This window comes from Durio zibethinus, chromosome 5 (genome assembly GCF_047325235.1).
Source record: "Durio zibethinus cultivar Kanyao isolate XHJ-2024 chromosome 5, ASM4732523v1, whole genome shotgun sequence".
Taxonomy (NCBI): domain Eukaryota; kingdom Viridiplantae; phylum Streptophyta; class Magnoliopsida; order Malvales; family Malvaceae; genus Durio; species Durio zibethinus.
Genome location: NC_143166.1, coordinates 24,955,966 through 24,978,568, shown reverse-complemented (window position 1 = coordinate 24,978,568; position 22,603 = coordinate 24,955,966). Strand labels below are relative to the sequence as shown.

The following is a 22,603-nucleotide window of genomic DNA, read 5'->3' as shown; positions in this document are numbered from 1 at the left end:
TTTCAGTGTTTTGCCCCCAAAAGTAACTTGTTAATTGTTTTCTGATATCTTTATCCAAATTCCAGTAGCAGTTCTTTGTGCTGTTTTATGTCTGGAAAGAGGAAATCATTTCATAAAATGTAACATCACATATTGTTCAAACTGTATAATATATTATCCAATATGATTTCTAAAGTGCATTTTACAAAATACAAAGGTTTAAAAATAGTTTATTTGTGTTCAAGAAACGATATTTGAAAGTTCATAAATAGCATTTGTAAAGAAAAATAAACAAAGGGATTCGAATGCCATTTGAAGGGAATTTGAATGATCAAGTTTAAAAGCAATATTTCTGAAATTTGCCAAAGGCATTAGAATAACTTAAGGCGAGCATTCGAATTCTCTGCTTGATTTCACATTCTATGTAAAAGTTTGCATGTGGCATCCGAATGACATGGCACAGGCATTCGAATTCCCTTGCTGAAAATTAAAAAAAATTATGTTCCTAAGAATAATGCTTCATTTCAAAAGTAGTGATTCTTTACCTAAGGTATGTTTATTCACAAAGAGGTAATTTTAGCACCGATTGAAGCTTATAATTAAAATTTTTTATTAATGTTAATTTTAATACACCACTACATTTAATCTTTCAAAAATCATTTTATTCTCGCTTCCTCTCATTTTGTAGTGCGATCTTTTTTCTTTTTTTTTTTTTTTAATTTAAGTATTGTATCGTGTGGATAACGTTTACAAGAATCAATTTACACCTAAGCGAAAAAACTATTATCCTTAAGAAAATTTCATATAAATGCCTTATCTAAGTTTCTTTTCTTCAAATTAGAATGCATTAGTCAATCCCAAAAAGTAACAATTTAAGGAAATATACAAAGGATGTGGTATTTTCTCCAACGGGGCTTATTCAATCAAACCTCATGTTTATGGATTGAAGAAATTTTTAGAAAAAGTAAGAAAGGATACAATTGATGTTGAACCAAAATTTTAAAAAAGTTATTCTTTAAAAATCTGTATTAGTAAATTATGGAAGATTATATTTGGTTGTCATCAATTATTGTTCTTGGTTCTATTTTGAAACAAGATTATTCAAATTTGTTCTTCTAAAATTTGAATTGCAACAAAAGTATGTTCAAAGAACAAAAAAGTAAAGTGGGAAGTCTTATGAAGAGTAAGATACACGTACGATGTATCAAGCTATGAATTAACTTATTGCACTACTTTATGTGATAGTGGTAAGATATGTTTATATCTATTTGATTGAATGCTTATTTCATTATTAGTGATTTGAATATTTATTTTCAAATAATTTTGATTGAAGTTTATTCTTGGAGTGGATAGATTTATTTTTATTAGAATGTCATATAAAGTGTAAATAACAATATAAGAGGGTGAATTGCATTATCTCCAAATTTTTTTTTCAAAAATAAATTTTAAATAAAAGTAAAATGGGAAATTAAAAATATATGAAATATATGAAATTAAAACATAAATAAACAAAAATGAAAATAAATAGTAAGTATATAAGAATCAAACACAAAAATTTATAAAGGTTTGGTCATTCTTTAAAGGCACCTACGTCCTCTTCTTTAACTTTTTGACCCAACCTTTAAATCCACTAGTGAAATGTTATTTTTATAAGATATATAATTTGTATACTTTTAAGGCTCAAGATAGCAAGTTTTTCCCTTTGTGGGATTCTATCCAATCCCACTACAAAACTCTCAAAAGGATACCACACCTTTTGCTTTCTAATCCTCTTAAAATACAAAGGATTTTGCAAACTAGAAAACCTCTAATAGATGGGTGTTTGCTAAATTTAGGAACAAAGATGAAGAGATTATATAATAATAATAATAATTTTGGTTTTAGTAATACATGGTTTGGAATTTTGCTTTTTGAATTCTTTAGAAATGGTAAATCTTGACTTGATATGCTTTGAATGCAATCTCTTATGCTTTAGATGTAATCTCTTACTCCTAAATATGTTGGAGGGCTCTTTTTATGTGGGTTTTTGATTTCTAGTTATTGTGAGTTATTGGATTTGAGAAACAGCCGTTATTTCCTTAAAAATTTGTCTTTATTTGAACTTCCTACAAAAAGAAAATCAATCTTTATGCTTCTAGATTAAAAAATATAATCGTTAAAAATGAGGGGATTGATCCTCTAGCTTAAAAAAATAGGGGAGGAGCATTCTCACTTTAAGGGATCAATTCTCATATCGAAAAAACAATGGAAGAGCATACTAGAAATTGGTGATTGATCCCTTTTTTCAAGTTTGCATATTTTCACATTTTTGACCAAGGAAGTTGATTTTTTTCAAACATATTTTTACTAATGATATTCATTTTAGAGCATGAATTGTTGAGAAAAATTGAGGTTTAACAATATTAGTAATTTTTCAAGAATTAATTAAAAAATAATATCAAGGAAAAATTACTAAATGAATAAATTTAAAAATCGTAGATTTAACTTTAATGTTTTGATATATCAAAACCTTAGATCAATTCAAATCCAACATTGTCATTGTTTGAGCTTTCATTTTATTTTAACTTGATACATGATAAAAATCATGTTCAAGTAAGATAACAAAGAAATTGTTGAAAACAGCCTAAGAATAATTGTGTGAGAAATCACAACTATGATGTTTGATTTGGTGAGTGAATAGACATCAAAGTCCTATAAAATAAAATGAACATGACTAGAGGTGTAATTGGGTTGAGCCTACAAAGTGAATAGCTTGAGCTTGATATCTAATTTGGTGCTCGAAACTCTATTTAAGTTTGATTGAATTTTATTTTTTAGCTTGAACTTAACTCGAGATAAATATTGAGTTACTCGAATTCATACAATTAGACTTATTTATCAAGTAACAACCGAGCTCGATTTTATACTTGACTTCGAGCTTGACATTTTGAGCTTGAAATCGAACTAGAATTAAAATTTTTATAAATATTTTATTTCAATTAAAAACTTATATGTCCAAATAAAACCAAATATTTAAACTAAAAATTACATGAAAACCAGATGATATTTATTCATAAAAAAGAACATTCCATCATACAACAAGATTGACACAAACCCAAAAAAATCCAAGAAAGAAATGATGCATTAAAAAACTCTAAATATTCAAAATGAAGGAAAAACAAACCCAAAAAAAGGATATTTAAGCTAAAAATTCAAGTAAATCATGTATTTAATATATGAAAAAACACGAAAATAAAAGGAAGAAGGCTATAAATCAAACTTAGCTTGAAATTCAAATCAAATTTAGAATGAAGAACGAAGAACCAAGTACCAAGTTAGGATTTTAACTAATATGCTCTGAAACTAAAATCAAACAAAAATTAAACTAAAAATGGCGATTAGTGGGTTTGCCTTCAAAGCAAGGATTTTTGAAATAACTAATGAATACAAGAAACAATATGGAGCAACAATGGAGAGAGAAAAATAGATTTAAAGTGTGAAGCAAGAAAAGAAAAGAAAAAAAAAAAGAGTTTGAAGGAACAGATGAAAGGCATGATCTTAAGCAAAATCTTTTGCTTATAAAAAAATTGATGAAGAAAGGAAAAAGGAAGGAATGGCTAAGTTTGGGAGTGGGATTGGAGAGAACTTAAAAGACTATGGTGCACCACTTGGAGTGGATAGTGGGGAAGAAAGAAAAGATTTTGAAGGTTAGGGTTTGGGGTTTAATATTTTTATACATAAGAGGGCAAAATTATAAAAAACTAATAAAATATTTAAAATATATGTTAAAAAATTTAATTAGATTTGTGAACTACTCGATCTAAATATTAAGATATTCAAATTCAACTCGTTTGATAATCTGAGTTGCTCGATCTTGGTTTGAGAATGATTTATACAAATTCATGTTTTTTTCAAATCGATCCCAAGTAGCTTGCAAGTACATATGTCTCATTTACATCCTTAATAATGATTACACATTTTTCTTCAAATAAAACTTATTAAATATATTTTTTAAATATATTTAGTAGTATTAGAGATTATGTGAGTAGTGTTTATTTCACGCTTAGCACTCCATTTAGTATTGAGATCCACAGTTTGATTAAGAGTTGTCAATTGATTTATTTATATCCCAAGAATAAATGCTTGTTTCAAGGTTATAGTCTTGTTTTTACAAAAAACCTTGGTTTGGAGATAGTAAACAAAATATTGGAGGAATCAAAACTTCAAATTGGTGTGGACAGAAATTCGATGGATGCTATAGCAATTTGTTTGAAGACCTAAAAGCTTGTTGGACATATGTTTGAGGTTATCTTGTGGACTTGAACAATTGATATTTGGTGGAATTTTTTTTCTGTGTTGTTATCTTTATCTTTTCATTCTTATAGAGTTTTTAGTTTTTGAAAATTTGGGGTTCATACATTTCATGTATTTTTTGGAAGTTGTTTTTGTTTCTATTGCTAGGGAGTTATAGTTTTGTAACCATCTGTTTGCTTAATAAAATTTATTCAATGTAGCAAAAAAAAAATTCCTGTCTAGGATAAACCCAATCTTTATTTTTCCATTTTAGACCATCCCCAGCTAGCTTACAGATTAAAAATTTATTGACATGTAATTTTATGTACAATTTTTATGTTTCGCGCTGTCATGCATACATATGAAAAGATACACATAGATTAGTAACCTGGGGTGGTTTATCAATTTTTAAATGATGCAAAACACCATAATCAAACAATTATGTTAAATAAAACAGTTCATACTTATTATTAAAGAAGTAAAGTAGAGTAACCAAAGAATTATGTAATGCAATATAGTCCAAATTGAATACATTTTTAGATGACGATTTATAAAATGCCTAGAAGGCATATTTAATACAATCTATTTCTCATACTAGATGTGAATTTATATTGAAAAATATCCATCACCTTTAACGTAAATAAAATCGTAAAAATAAGTAAATTGCATATCATCATGCATTCCTAAAACTACATGATACAAATCATGGATGATGAATGCCACATACTCATTAGTTAATAAGAAGTTTGAGATATCTAAGGGTTTATCAAGGAGTTATACCTGAGTGGATCGCCTAGTATAAGATCTATGATGATTTTAAGATTCTGTGACAGTGAGAGAACCGACGATAGCAGTCCAAGTGATGAGTTGATCAATGTTGTTGAACAACGGTTGACAATAATGGCAGTGGCAGACCGATCAATAAAAAATTGTGCCAATCGGTGGTCATCAACGAACTAAGGCTTTGAACCGACCAATTTGATGGAGTACTGATTGATGAGTGAAGATAGATTATGGTGTTTGGCTAAGGTTAGGGACAAACACTATTTTAGACTTTCGATAGGTTGATTAGTAATTCAAATGAGGTTCCTGCGTGTATTGGGTGATAGGGAAGAAAAGTTTTAGTGTTGGAAAGGATTTATAATAATGCCTTAATGATGAAAGGCAATTTGTAGCATTGTGGAGAATTGGATTATCATAGGGTTTCAAGTAAAAGTTACAACCGATTGGGGCAGGGTGAATTTTTGATTGCTTCGCCTTCGACCCGATACTGTGACACCCTTACTTTTGCAGAAAAAGGATAATGTTACAATTAACCAAAAACCAATTGTAAAAAAAGAGCATGTTGAATGAATGTAAATCATAATCTAAAAATAAATATATGTGAATGAGTGTTATGCAAAACGATGAGATGTAATTTTGGGACCGGGTTCTTAAATATAAAAAGATTATTTGAAATCTCTAATCTTAAGATAGAATTTAAGTGTGACTATTTATATTTAAAATCTTATTTTTATTTTTATTCTTTATTTAATCTTATTATTATTTTGATTATGAAATTACTTGAAAATTTTTATTGAAATAAAATTTTCTAAATACCCCATCATTTAGGCAGTATTCGAGAACAAATTACTTCACAAAATGTCTTCATACAAGTCTTTAAGAGTTTAGGAATTTTTTTTAGTTTCGAAACTTTAGCGTTTAACTTTTCATTTAGGGTTTGAACTAAAGTTTTAGGGTTTAGGATTTCATTTTGGGGTTTCATTTCAGGATTTGGTTATTTTACGAATTTCTCTAAAATTTTACCATTTAAGCAAATTTTCAAAGTAAGCTCATTTTTCATAATTTTTTAAAAAAATTAAATTTATATAGTTTTATATATTTTATTTTTTTCATTAAAATTTTATTATTATTATTACTATTATTTATTTATTTACCCTTTATTATTTTTATTATTTTTGTTTAATTTCCTTACATTCAAGCAGAATTAAAATTTCAAAATACAATTTTAAATCTCCTCCAACAACTAGGTAGGGTTGTCAAAATCCTTTTTTCTTACTGAAGCTTTGTTTGTTAATAACATTTTAAGAGATCTTTTTTTCTTTTTTAAAAAAAGCAAATTATGACAAAAATGCATGAATCTAATAAATTAACATAAATATGCTAATTAAAAGGTTAATCCATATGCAAAGTTATTAAACAATAAAAATCAAACATAAACTAAAACAATTATATATTAGTAACTACAATAAAAAAAATAAAAATGCAAAAAGCTATTTAAACATTCACATAATCTAAATTTTTTATTATTTAGATTTTTATATTTACTATTATTTATTATTTCTTTCTTATCCACTTGTTTGTATTTATTATTGTTAATATGTTATTTTCACAACCCCTAATCATGTTCATACCGTGACTACAAGCCAAAACAAGAAAACAAAGACACATCAAGGTACCCTAAGTACAACCATTACCGTCCCCGCCTTCCTTGAAACACTAGCTTTCACCCATTTATGCTATCTTCTCTCATCTGTTTAAAGTTATGGAATATGAAAAACAAAACCCCCAGCTTTTAAGATTACATGCCTCGAACCTATATTTTGAGAAGCTCCTTTTTTTTGTTTTCAAAAGTCATTGGGTTCCCCTTATCTTCATGAAATCATCCATTATTAGTGTATATTAAAAGAACTGATTTATCTATCCCAGTCATATATACCCGAAAATATGTATGATAAATGATATAACTTTAACCTTTGCAAACAACATGAAGAATAAGGAAAAACTAATCTATCAATGCAAACAACATGAAGAACAAGGAAACTAAAGTATCAATACTAGAAATCATGGATAAAAAGACTAAAGCCTTAAGCTTTTACCTATTCTTTATGCAGAAGAGTCCATTAGATATGAATCAAATAAAAGTCTTTGTCGTGACAGTAACCCCACATGCAAAGAAGCAAACAAACCCACGAGACAAGGGGCACAACACAGGATGAAATGCAAAGCATGGACAACAAACCATACATTTTTTCTATGCTTCTTCTAGTCTATTTTTCGTTGATCTTTTCGGACCTCCACTTTTGTCTTATGGTTTTTTACTGACCTCTTGCTTCTTTTTTTTATGCTACTGCCGTCAGCTTTATTTTTGTTAGCTACCAATCTTTTGTAGTTTTTTCTTTTTTTGGTTTTGCTTCTTTGTTACTGATTCGCTATTCTTCTCTTCCCCTTTTTCTGTTGTTTTGCTGCCACGAATGCCTACTGCCTTCACCATTTTTGTTCCTCATTTCTTTTTTTTTCCTACCGCTAGCTGCCAGTAGCTTCTTCCAATCCCCTTTATTTCCCCTGCTACCAATTTTTATTTTTAGTTAATTTTTTCTTGGTTTTTTTTGCTACTTCTTCTGCTGTTGCCCGTCCCTTCTGGTTGGTTTCCATGAACTTTCTGGTTGGTTTCTATGGGCTTCCTCCTTTTTTTTTTTTGTTGCTTCTTTTTGACAGCTGTTTCTCAGTCTTTTTCTCTTATTTTATTTTGCTTAGTTTTCTTCATTTCTTTTTCTCCTTTTTACCTTCATTTTTTGTTGCTGTTAGCCACTATTTCTTCTGTTCTCTTTTTTTACTGCACCTTTTAATTTTTTCCAACTTCACGCGTCTGCTTCCACGACTTCATGCGGCTCTTCATTTTTTTTTTTTTTACGGTCGCTTCTCCCTTTCACCGTTTCTGCTTTGTTTTCTCTCCCTTGTTTCTCTGTCGTAACTGTGCCTCCCCCCTCAGTTTTTTTATTTTCAGTTTTATTTCTCTTCACGAATGCCCCACATTCTTAGCGCATGAAACATGTGGTTTGCAACTTTCATGGTTCTAGTTTTTCAGTTTTGCCATTTTCACCCTACGTCCCATGCATGATTCACCTTTTACGATTTTTCTTGCAGCAACCATTTTCCCCTTCATACATGGTTTGGCTTTCATTTTCATCTAATATGGCCGTATAGGCCTTTTCATTTTTTACCACATCTTGGGCCTTTAACAAAAGCCCAATATTTTTTGACCTTGAATTTATTTGGGCTTTTTTTTTATTTGCTTAATTTGTAGTTTCATTGGCCTTTCAAGCTTTATTATTTATTATTTTATTATTTTATATTTTTTGCCAACTTTTTTTTTACATTTTTATGTCTTTTTATATTTATTTTTTATATTTTTTATTTGATTTTTTTTGTTTAAGGGCAAACAATGGGCCATTAAGGCTTTTTAAAAAAAAAATCTTTTATCAAGCTTTTTATTGGGCCATTTTGGTATTCATTCGGGTTTATGTAATGGGTTTCATTATAGAGCTCAAATTGGGTCTCATCTTAGAGTATTTAAAAGTAGATCATGTAATGGGCTTGGAGAGTGGTGATTAAGGCCCAATTACAAAAGTTTGCTTAGATAAAAATGATAAAATACTTTAGACAAAATTAGGTGTCTACAATTATCATTTTTTATATATTTCTGAAGATCAAAAATAATTCAAAGATATAGACAAAAGTTTTGTCCAAATGCTATTTCCTAAGGCAAATTTTTTATTTTGTTTGGATTTTTTGGTTTATTATTTTTTTATTATATGTTTTTTTTCTTTTGCTTTTTCTTTTCCTTTTCTTGGTCAGATTTTTTGCTTTTTTAGTCTTTGTTTCCCTACCTCTTTTTTGCTTGAATGCCCTTTTTCTTTTGTTTTTGTGTTTTTAGTTTCTTTTTTCTTCCTATATCACTTCCCTTCATAAAAGCTTTCCCTTTTTGGTTTTATCATTTAGTTTTTTTTTTATACTTATGCCCTATGTTCCCAAACTCCTATTTATGCAGTTTTTCAATTCAGTTTTTTTCATGTAATAACTTTTGCATGGTTTCCTTTTCTGTTTTGCATGTGGCTTTTACTTTCAAACAAGGTCGAATAAGCCTCTTTTGGTCTTGGTCTTGCTTGATGGCCTATTCGAGTCTTTATTTTATTTGGATTTCATTTTTTAGGCTTTATTTTTTTAGGCATTATTATTTTTTATTTTTATTCATTTTTGCGCTTTATTTTGGTTATGGGCTTTAGCCATTTAGCCTATTGGACTTGTGATTAGGCCATTTTTGATGTCATTTTTAATAGCTCACATTGGGTTTTGAAATGGGTGTTTTATTCTAGGCTTTTTATTAGACCATTGAGACTTTCATTTGGGCCTATACAAAGGGTCTGACTATAGAGCCCGCTTTAGGCTTTATACTAGAGAATTAAAAATGGATAATGTAATGAGTTCAAAAAATGATGGCAAGCTCAATTATAAAAACAAGCTTGGTTTAAAACAATAACATATCCCAGACAAATTATGTGTCTATAGTTGCCATTTTTTGTATATTTTTAAGGATTAAGAATAATGCAAAAACATTAACAATAATTTTATCTGGATGCTACTTCCTAGGGAAACTTTTTCTCTTTTTTTTTGTTTTGAATATTTTAAAGACTTGACCATTTGGAAATGAATTAAAAAAAAAAACTTCTTTTACTAAAGGCTCCATAACTGTTAAAAATAAATTTAAAAACTCATTTAAGAAAATGATCAATGACTTTAGAAAATAAAACAAGAGATCATGCTTGAAGGTCTTACAAATCTCAACACTAGAACAAATTTAGCTTACAAAACTTATGAATATTGTCTGGAGGACTTAGAGATTACACCCAGAAGTCTTATAAATCTCAATATCAAAATAGATTCATCTTAGAAAATTTATGAATCTTGCCCGAAAGACTTAAAGATTATGCCAAGAGGTTTCACAAATCTCAACATCTATGAATGCACTTTTAAAGAGGTCTTAAAATTTTAAAATTTTAAAACATTCTGCCTAAAGGATTTACAAATTGTTCAAAATTTTACCTAGAGGTCTTGAAAAAATTTTGAAGTTTTGCTTGAGCATCTTGAAAATCCTTCAAAAATTTAAGATTTGGCCCATAGGTATTTGGAAATCATTCAAAAATCTAAAATTTTGCGTGGAGGTCTTTGGAAATCATTTAGAAATTTAAGATTTTGCTTGGAGATCTTTCGAGGTCATTTAAAAAATTGAAATTTCACCTAGAGGTCTTTGAAAATCTTTCGAAAATTTAAAATTTTGCTTGGAGGTCTTGGAGATCATTCAAAGATTTAAGATTTGCTTAGAGGTATTTGAAAATCATTTAAAAATTTAAAGTTTTGTTCAGAGGTCTTGAAAATAGTTCAAAAATCTAAAATTTTGGTTAGAGGTTTTGAAATCATTCAAAGATTTAGAATTTTGCCGAAGGTCTTGGAAATCATTTAAAAATCTATGGTTTTTTTTTGGAGGTCTTTGGAAATCACATGCTCCTTATCCTAATCCTAATTCTAATCAATTTTAGGGTTTGAAATATTTTTACTTCAAAATTTTCACTTTTTATTTCAAAAAATGTTCACTATTTGTTTAAAACTTCTTATCTTTTAGATTTGAAAATGCCCAATATTTCAATTTTGTCTTTCAGAAGTGTTTCACACCATTGCTTGAGTGTTTTAAATTTCAAAAAGGTAAATTTTCTCTTTCTTGCTTTATTACCCAAACTTTCGCAAGTATAACCATGATGCAAAAGACTATTTAAATGATCATGCAAATGTACACTTTACTTCAAGCAAAAATGCAAATGAATACTCTATGTGAATATACAAATATCTCCTCTCATATGCAAATGCAAATGTCTTTTTCCAAATGCAAATATTCCATACAAATGTAAACTTCTATCCTAGTTATATAGATGTATTGCAGTGATACAAATGTAAATATATTTTTTCATAATGCAAATGCAAACATGATGATGTACATGAAAACATCCTTTTTCTCATTTTTTTGGATCTTATTTTTGCTAATTTCTTTTTGCTGATCCAATTAGCTTTTCAACTTTCCCTTGAAAGGGTCTCTTCTTTCATTTTCTCATGTTCTTTTTTTTATGCCTTCCTTTATCTTCCTTTTGATCTATTTACCCATTTCTACTTTATTTTTTTAACATGTTTTTCTTGTTTTTACTTTTATGTTCTACAAGTTTTCATAAAATCATGTAACATGTACCATTCAATATACAACATGTGTTTGGGTTTAACAAAAAGACACATCACCATTCTTAAAAACATTTTTTCTTTCTTTTCAACATCATTAATTATTCCGTGAAAAAAAAAAAAACCTTTTTCTTTCTTGAATACAAACAAGTCTAAAGATTCTTACATTTCAATAATTTTCTCAAACATGATTTTTTTATTTTTCACAAAAAGTGTGACTGGTTATTCAAAAATTTCTAAAAAATGGTTAACAAAATTTGTCCCATATAATTAAATTTTTTAGTCAAAGAGAATGAAATATCTAAACAAATATTACTTCGAGAGTCTCTTAAAAGTTAGCATTCCCTACTAGAAATGAAAAATGTAATGTTTTTCTTCAAAAGCGTCAGATGGTTCAGCATGTGAAAGCTTCATTTCTTTTTTTTTTTAAAGAAATCTTCTTGACTAGAAGGGCATGAAAGAGATGTACACTTATCCATGCAAGCTCATAAATGAAATATAAGTTTGTCTAAAAATGAATCCCTTGAAAACCAAACATTTTTGACATTTTCTTTAGTTTCCAAATGTGACATTTTGATATATGTCAAGGTTAATTATAAAGGCTTGAGATTTTGAAAAGTTATTTGGGAATGAAAAAAATGTTAAGATTTTCGAAATCCCCTTTTTAAAACTTTTGGGACTTTGATATTTAAATCTTTTAAAGCATTTAGGTTGCCTTTGGTCAGTACCAAAAGTGGCCTTGAAGGTTCAAAATTTGCTCTATATTATTTTTTTGCAGGGTTTTCATCCTACAATCATATTTATCTCTTTCTTTTCATCTTATTTTTTTCTTCTTCTTTTTCTTATTTTTTTCTTATTTTTTTTCTTCTTTTTGTTCATCTTTTTTTTTTTGTTGATTATTACACCATGCATTCAAGAACTCAAACTTATCCAAAATGAACTAATGTTCAAATAGATAATTAGGTGATAAAGAGAGGTAAAAAAGGGTTCATGTGTTTAATGGTCATTCTTCAAAGAGAAGCTCTTCAATTTTAAGAATTCGTGCTTGATCTGATATAGACTTTTATTGGGATATAATATATATCAAAGTTCAGGGTTTAAAAAAAAGGATAAGCCCAAAATAAATATTTAAAGGTGATTAAACCAAGAATCACTTTTCATTTGAAAGATTCACTTTAAGATATATTCTTTATCATTTTCTTGTACTTTCATTCCATTCATTTATGTTTTTTTCTTTCTTTTCTTTTTTCTTTCACTTTTTCCTTTTTTTCTCTTTTTTTTTTTCACCTAATTTTTTTTTTCATTCTTTGTTTTTCTTTTTCTTTCTTTTCTTTTTTCTTTCACTTTTTCACTTTTTCCCTTTTTTTATCTTTTTCTTTTTTTTTTTCTTTGAGTGGATTCAAAACTTTTAAGAACTATTATATTATACCTTTGCCTTTAATAGATGGGATTCCTTTTTGGACATCACTACTTTTAATCCTTAAATGCATCCCTTTTTTTTCCCTCAGTGTGAAGAGTGATCCTTAGTTAGGGTTTATTTTTGAAAGAAAATTTATCAAATTCAAAGAGATAGCAAGGGATAAATTTTTACATTTATGCAAGGATGATGAATGACAACCATTTATCATTTCAAGCATGATCACTTAAATTGAAGAGCAATTACCTTTGGAAAAATGAACTTGAAGAAAGATTGTCATTTTAAAAGGTTTCTTTTTTGTTTTTGAATTATTGGCTTTCTTGACTTTTCTTTTGGTTTTTTCATTTTGGGCTTTTTTTTGTATCTTTTCCAAAATTTTTGGATTTATTAGGTTTTTACTTAGATTTATTCAAATTTCTTAAATGCATGATGCCATAATCATTTGCCTTTTTCTTTTTTTTTACCTTTTTTTCTTCTTTTTTTGGCATGTCTCGCATAATTCATACATTAATCCACTTTGCTAGAAATGCAATTCATGAAAGATACTTCATTTTAACAAACCATTCGTAATGATAGTTATTACAAGAAAGTCTTATCTGGAATGAACTCATTTAAGGTATCAAATAATCCAAGTCACTCCATAAAAAGAGAATGAATAGGTCGATCATTACTCAAGTTATCTTAAGGACAGTGAAGTCTTTTTTTTCTGATCAACGTGCCACCAAGACACATGTGCCAAGTCAATTTTGAGGTAAATAGCTAAAAGGTTAGTAAGTTTGAGGTCATTTTACAAGACTTAGAGTAGCTTAAAAATTTTGTAGCTATAGCGTAACATGACACATCAATTTACCATATCTGAATTCTTAAAAATGTCATGTTTGTATGATCTTCTAAGAACCTTATTTCTTTTTTCATTTTCAATTAGTTGTTTCATTGTTCATTGCCTTGAAAAAGAATATCACCTTTTGATATTATAACATTATCAGATGAAGGTAAGGTTCACAAATTCAAGTTTATGGCTTTTAAAAGGTCATGGCTGATGAATGAAATCAATTGAATGATTTAAGAAATGATATTTTAGGTATTTGAGAAATTCTTAATAGTGATCACCAACTCATCCAAGACTCAAACTTTCCTTTTATTGCAAAAGAAAATTCCTTTTTCCTTTATTTTTTCTTCACTATTTATTTTTTCTTTCTTTTTTTTTTCAAGGCACTTTTCATCTTATGATTTCATAAATTAATTATGTGAGGCTTTTATTCATAAAAACAAATTTTAATTTTATAAAAAAACTCCAAAGCATCTATTTCTTTCAAAATAAATTCTAACAAGATTAATCCAAATAATTCCTAGAGACACCCTACATATGTCATACATAAAATAACAGGTAAAAGGTATAAAAAAAAATCATCCTTTCTTAATATTTCAAAACTTGAGACTTCTTTTCACATTTAAACTTCTCACAGTTTGTGATTGGATGGAGTTAACTTTCATTGTTCCATAAGTTCTAAAGTTAAAGTACTACTCTTGATGAGATCCTTAACTTTTTGCTTCAACTGTCTACTTTTTTCAATCGAGTGGCCAATTGCTCTCATATGATAATTACACTTGTTATTATGATCATTACTCTTTACCGATGGATTTGATGTTATTTTTTAAGGCACATGAGTGAGGTAGTGGCCTTCTATTAGCGAAGGTAAAAGGTGAGAAATAAGGGTTAAAAGTTTCTTTTGATCATTTCTTAGTCTTTTTTGGTTTTTTTTTTGGTTGAGTGGTAGGCTTAAATGTACGAACAAGATCGTGAGTGATCATTTAAAGATAGAGATTTGCTTGAAAGCCCAAATGTAGGCCTGGTTGACAAAGATATGAGCTTTTATAGATATTACCTATTATAGAGAAATGGGGTTGATGAAAAGAATAAGGATTGCATGGGATAAATTTTTTAGATAGATGCCTCTCAAGTGTGACTGTTTACACCCCCTTCATTCTTTTTTGATGTACTTTTCTTTTTAACATCAGTTGTATCTTTCAACTTAATCTTACCATTCTTGATTACATTTTTTATATTTTCCTTGAAAATAACCATGTGAGCAAAGTTTGTAGAGACATTCTTTGTCATTTTTTCGTAATAGGGAGTGTCTAGGGAATTGACAAACAAAACAATAATTTTTTTCTCTGTTAGGGATGGTTGTATTTAGGTCATCATGTCTCTCTATTTGCATGCATACTTGTTGAAAGTTTCGACTAACATTTTTTTTATGTTTGGCAGAGAACCTATTTGGCACCATATCTTTAGCATGCATGTATTGCGTTATGATGGTTTTAGCTAAATCTTTTCAAGAGTGAACTTTACTTCGATCTAATTTGGCATACCACCTTGTTGCAGATCCAATGAGACTATTTTGAATATAGTGAATCAATAATTTTTCATTATAAGTGTGACTCGCCATCTTTCAATAGTATATAATGATATGAGTCAAAGGGCATTGGTCCCATCATATTTTTCAAAGTTTGGAACTTTAAACTTGGTTGGTATGACAAGATCAGACACCAAACTCAATTCATTAACATCAATATTTTCGTATACATCATGCCCCTCAATGGCTTTTAACCTCTCTTTCAACAAGTCATACTTGTTTTACATCTTTGTATCATCTACCAACTTTGGTAACCCCTTTAGGTTCTCTCGTTCTTTTGAGTCATCTAGGTTAGGTATTACAATGGTATCATAAAGAGTAGACCCAAGATTAACATTTATCTAAATTAGGAATGGTCTAGTAGAAGTACCAGTATAAGTGTAAGCTGGTGATTTGCTAGCGATGCTTATGTAGTATGAGAATTCTAAGCACAGAGATGTGGGAACCCAGGTGGGTTCAAAGGTTCCTTAACAGCAACTTTTTCCCTGATCCTTGATGTTTTAACAATTCCTTTTCTTTTTGAGAACCCTGACATTATACACTTTAACTCCATCAATTGTCTTTCTAAGTCCTGCCATATATCTATAACCCTTTCCCTTATCTCCTTTTATGCCTTATCAACCTTTTAAACCTGGTTGTATTCTTTTCTTCCATGATTTGAGAATTGCACTCGGTATTATATCTGTACAAACTTGATTTCTTTGACTTCACTATCCTTGAACCTTTATTCTTTTTTCATGAATTAGAACACAAGGTATAATATCATGATTATTATTATTATTATTATTATTATTATTATTATTATTATTATTTTATTTTTATTAACTTTCATGTATGAAATGAATGTAATGTAATGCAAATGTGATGCCAATATGATGTATGCAACAAAATTAAAGACTATACAAATAAAATAAATCAATAATCCAAAAAAATAAATAATAGAAACAACATAGCAACCATATAATACAATATAATATATATAGTATCTTAACTTGTTATTTTCTAACAAGGTGGCATGGCCCTACCATAGACAGACTTCCTATGGCTCGCAATATGTTGGGTCAAGATTTATTCATCTAAAGGTTCCCAAATTAAACCTTATATCATCGTTCATTATAGACTAACAAGACACACCAATCCTCATCTATTATAGGTTATAAATGAAAATAGTTCAATCTAAGAGGAAGTGTTTCACTAGCAAATGCAGAGATTATCACCTCACGAGAGTGTAGCTATTTCACTTCCTCCTAATAAGGACGAAGCCTAGGTTTAGAGCTCATGTATATAAGTGAATATGAAAAGTGTACAAAGTAGTATATCAATCAAAACAAAATAAATAAATTACAAATAACAAAATAAAAATAAGATAATAACTAAATGTAATTTATTTATTTATATAAATATATATGTTTTTAAAAAATTAAAATAAAGGAAATTAAATTAAATATCAAATAAAACCAATTAATTCCAAACTTTCGATAGCATATGAGTAATTTTTTTGGCCTGACTCTCAAAATGTCCTTAATGGAGTCACACAACTATCATAACATATCGGTTTGAAAATTTGATCGATAAACGTAAGAATTTAAAATCATGAAAACACAGGGAGTTGCCACCAAACTTTTATAAGGTGTGATTGGTCACCCAAAAATTTTTTATCTTTTTAATAAAAAAATAAAATGGGTTTAAAGTTTATTAAAATGATAATTTTAGTCTACAAAAACAAAAATAGGCTTAGGGGTCGATTATGCATGGGGAATGATTAGCATCCCACTATGCCTGTAAAATTGGTAACAATTAATCATGCGCTATCTATAGTTTTAGATAAAAATAGTTTTTATTTAAAATTTAATAATAATTCCCCTTTTTTTAAAGAAAGAAAACCAATTAAAAATTTTTATTTAGAAATATTGTAAAAATCTTTAGATTAAAGAAATATCTTATAATTTTCTAATATCTGGCAGAATCCAAAGATAATCTTTTCAATTTGAGATTCTCCACAAAATGCCATTAAAAATAAAAACAACATTCTTTGCAAGTGATAACTATCGGTAACTCTCCAACATCTAGGCAGAGTACCAAAAATTATCTTCCTCGAAATACTTTTTTAGTTTTGTTTTAAAATCAATTTTCTAAAGAAGCTTTTATTGTAATAAAAATGAAAATGTTATTATTAGCCATAAACATCAATAATAAAAACAAACATATAATTACGTAATAAATGCAAATATGTATGTAAATATATGCCATAAGTAATGAAGAGATGCGACTTGGGATCACATCTTTAAATATAAAGAAAGCACCTAAACTTTTCAACTTCTAGGTATAGTTTGTGTGCGACTATTTATCTTTAAAACCCTTTTTTATTTTTTATTTTTATCTAATCTTATTATTATTTTGATTACGAAATTGCAAGAAAATTTTTAATGAAATAAATTTCCTAAATACATCATCGTCTAGGCGATATTCGAGAGCAAATTACTTCACGAAAGGTTTTCATACAAATTTTGAAGAGTTTAGGATTTTTTTTGAGCTTTTGGGACTTTAGTGATTAAATTTTCATTTAGGGCTTGAACTAAGGTTACATGGTTTTGTTTAGGGTTTAGGGTTTCATTTAGGGTTTCAAGTTTGACATAAGATTTAGGGTTTCACTTAGGGTTTCAGGTTTCACCTAGGGTTTCGAATTTCATTTTTAGGGTTTTGTTGATTTATGAACCTCTCTAAAATCTCCAACATCTAGGTAGATTTTTCAAACAAGCTTGTTTACGTAATTTCTTTAAAAAATTAAATTTTTATAGTTTTATATATTTTATTTTTTTCATTAAAATTTTATTATTTTTATTTTTTTATTATTTATTTACCTTTTATTATTTTTATTTTTTTGTTTAATTCCCCTACATTCAAGCGAAACTAAAATTTGAAAACATGATTGCAAATCCCTTCTAACATCTAGGTAGGGTTTCAAAATTTTTTTTCTTGTTGAAGCTTTGTTTGTTAATAATATTTTAAGAGATCTTTTCTTTTTTTTTAAATGCAAATTATGATGAAAATGCATGAATCTAAAAAATTAACATAAATATGCTAATTAAAAGGCTAATGTATATGCAAAGTTATTAAACAATCAAGATCAAACATAAACTAAAACAATTATATATTAGTAACTACAATAAAAAAATAATAACAATAATAATGCAAAAAGCTACTTAAACATTCACATGATCTAAATTTTTTATTATTTGGATTTTTAGATGTATTATTGTTTATTATTTCTTTCTTATCTACTTGTTTGTATTTATTATTGTTAATATTGTTATTTTCACAACCCCTAATCAAGTTCATACCATGACTACAAGCCAAGAAGAGAAAACAAAGACATATCAAGGTACCCCAAGTACAACCATTACATCTGCACTTTCTTTGAAACACTTTCACCCATTTTTGCTATCTTCTCTTATCTATTTAAAGCTATGGAATATGAAAAACAAAACCCCTAGTTTTTAAGATTACATGCCCTAAACCTATGCATTGAAAAGCTCTTTTTTTTTTTCGGTTTCAAAAGTCATTAGGTTCCCTTTATCTTCATGAAATCCTCCATTATTAGTGTATATAAAAAAAATGATTTATCTATCCTAATCATACCTAAAAATATGCATGATAAATAATATAAATTGAACCTTTGCAAAAATATAAAGAACAAGGAAACTAAACTATCAATACCAAAAATCATGGATAAAAATACTGAAGCTTTAAGCTTTTACTTATTCTTTATGCAGAAGAATCAATTAGATATGAATCAAATAAAATTTTTTGCCATGACAACAACCTCACATGCAAAGAAGCAAACAAACCCACGAGACAAGGGGCACAACACAAGATAAAATGCAAAGCATAGGCAACAAACCATACCTTTTTTCTATGCTTCTTCTGGTCTATTTTTCCTTGATCTTTTTAGACCTCCACTTTTTTCTTATGGTTTTTTATTGACCTCCCACTTCTTTTTTTTTTTTATGCTACTATCACCAACTTCATTTTTGTTAGCTATCAGTTTTGTTTCTAGTTTTTTTTTTTGTTTTCTTTTTTCGCTACTAATTTGCTATCTAATGCCTGTGGCCTTCACCGTTTCTATTTTATTAGCCTTGAATTGGTTAATAGTTTTGAATTGACAAAACAAAATTTTGCCTAACTTGAATCGAACTTTTCTAATATTAAATTGAACATTTTTCCAGCCTTATATCTTGCCAAAATTCATTTAGGAATTAAAACAAAGTAAATTCTCAAAAGAAAATAGATTAAGGCATGTTTTGGATAGAAGGGATCAATCCCCTTCCTTACCCGATTGATCCCCTAGCCAAAGGGATCGATCCATTTTTCTTTCAGTAGCTAAAGTCATAAGAATTCATTAAGAACCAATCAATCCCTTCCATGTAAGGATTGATTGGTTGGGGTTTAGACTTACCCGATCAATCCTTTCCTTAAAAAGATCGATCTATTTTTTATATAGAATGCAATCCTGGGTTAAAAATTCACAAAAGAGATTGATCTCCTCACATAGCGGATCGATCCCCTAAGCATTAGATTAATCCCTCCCTTAAAGGGATCGATCTATTTTTTATACAGAATGCAATCCTAATTTGAAAATCCTTAAAAGAGATCGATCCCCCTACATAAGAGATTGATCACCTAAGAATGGGATCGATCAAGTATGTTACCTGATCAATCGGGTAAGCTTTTCAAGGCACGAAATTGGGCTTTCACATAATTGATCCAATTGATCCCTTATATGAGAAGATCGATCCCTTGATGCTCAAAAAGCCCTAATGACTAGTTTTTGTTTGATATTTTACAAGTTTGAAGTATTAAATACAAAGCAATGGCTATCTACTCCTTCTTACATATAAATGAAGGCTTCCACTACAAATCACAAGTATGAAAAACTAAGAAAACGTGTTGCCTATACCAATCATCTTGTTCAAGCATTCAAACTAGTTCAAAAAAGAGAAAAGTGCAAAAAATCCTTTTTGTATCAAATTTTCTCTAAATTCTCTTGTCAATATTGCTTTGTACTTCAAGTTAGCAAACACCCAACCTTAGAAAGGTTTTTTAAGTTTACATAACACTTCAAAAATTTTGTATTATGAGATTGTGAGCTTAAGAGGTAGGATAACCCTTAAAAGTTTATGGTGTTGATAGTGTAAAGCTTTGAGAAGCAAGGTTCTAACTTTTAACATATAGTAGATTGAACTATTTGGTAAGTGAGGCTAAAGAAGAGGACGTAGACGCCTAAAAAAAAGACCAAACTCTTATTTATTATATTCATTTTCTTAGATAAATTATTTTATAGAATTTATGTTATTAAGTATTGATTTTTTAAAATTTTATTATCAACCAATTCACCCCCTCTTAGTTTATTTCAAGTTTTTAAGCTAACAATTGATATCAAAGTTAGTACTCTTCTTTGTAGGTCTAACAACCCAAGAGTGATTCTAAAAATAGCTTAAAGAAATATGGTGATTAATGCGAAATAACCATCCTCAAGTTACAACAAATATAGTGGGCACAAGAAGTGTGTCTCATGGCAAATAAAATAGTTGCTACATCTCTTGGAAGTGAAGGCCATTCAATTGTAAGACCTCTTCTTTTTGTCAATGACAACTACTCCTATTGAAAGACTAGGATGAGGTTGTTTATTCAAGCAAATAATTATAAAGTTTGGAGGGTCATTGTAAATGGTCCTCAAATTCCAATAAAGATAGTAGATGGTAGAGAAGTGATCAAGCAAGAGAGTGAATGTGATGAAAATGATATGAAGATGACTCAACTCAATGCCAAAACAATGCATACATTTTTTTATGCGTTGGGGCCTAATGAGTACAATAGAATTTCTTTATGTAAAAATGCAAAGAAAATTTGGGACAAGTTAGCTATCACTCATGAAGGTACAAATCAAGTGAAAAAGATAAAAATTGGCATACTCACTCATGATTATGAGTTATTCAAGATGACACCAAATGAAATCATTAGTGAAATATCACACCACTTCACTGACATTATTAACGATTTAAAGGCTCTTTGAAAGACATATTTAAATATGGAAATGGTGAAAAAAATTCTTAATAGTCTACCAAAAAGTTAGGAGGCTAAAGTGATAGCCATTGAAGAGTCTAAAAATCTTCACACACTTTTTTTGGATGAACTAATGGGTTCTCTCCTTACCTATGGGATAAAGCTTAAAAGTGGACAATAACCAATCAAGAAAGGTGGCATTACTCTAAAATTGACTTTAAAGAAGATGAAAAAAATCTTGGATAAGAAGAGGATGATAAAGATGAAGAGATGGCTATGTTTGCAAAAAGATTCAAGAAGTTCATAAGGATGAATAAGTCTTCAAATAGAAAAAGATCACAAAGGAAAATAATTAAAAGAGAATTAAGTAGAAGAGAAAGAGAGCAGATTATTTACTATGAATGTAACAAACCGGGTCATATTAAATTTGATTATCCTTTATGAAAAAAATGAAACATGACAATGTCAAAGAAGAAAGCAATGGTTACAACATGAAGTGATAGTGACTTCTTCGAAGATGAATCAAATGAAGAGGAAGTAGCGAATCTATGTCTCATGGCTCTTGATGAGCCCAAGGTAACTTATAATCCATATGATTTAAATTCATACACATTTGATGAATTGCAAGATGCTTATGATGAATTAGCCATAGAATTTGAGAACATAAACATGAAATATAAGAAAATGAACTTTTAACTAAAGCAAAGGATGACTTAAAAAAGGAAATTTAGCTCTTAAAGTTGAATGTCAATGATTTGACTAAGAAAAATGAAAATTTGCATAACTTATTTTTTAGATTTTATATAGGACATCAAAAGCTCAATGACATGCTTGAAACACAAAGAGCATTCTTCGATAAAGATGGATTAGGCTATAATGGTGGCAATAAAGAGACTCATTTAAAGAATTTTCTTGTTAAGCCAAATGATTCATCTAGCATATATGCATATTGTCATAAATTGAGTGATTTTATATAATATTATTCCTTAAGGAAAGTCATTTATAGAGGTAAGCTCATTAAAAGAGTGTGGATTCCAAAAAAAGTTAGCACATCTCAAGATGAGATTACTAAAGTGAAGTGGATTCCAAAAGGCATAAAAATTGTTAGTACTAACACTCAAGGACCAAAGAAAGTTTGGGTACCAAAAACAAAAATTTAATTATGCTTTCGTAGGTGGATGAGCATTGTTACAAAGCAAATTCAAGCAAGAGCAATCCATGGTACCTTGATAGTGGATGCTCAAAACACATGATCGGAGACAAGACTCTTTTTAAAGACTTAAAAGCTAAAAATGGAGGAGATGTTACATTTGGTGACAACTCTAAAGGCTAAATTGAAGGGATTGGCTCCATTGATAATAATTCTTCTACTACTATTGAAAATGTTTTACTT

General features: G+C 28.7%; 1 pseudogene; it reads right to left on the bottom strand.

The window, feature by feature from the left end:
• The window catches only part of LOC111281582 (uncharacterized), a 77,691-nt pseudogene that overhangs the window by 2,768 nt on the left and 52,320 nt on the right, over positions 1–22,603 (bottom strand).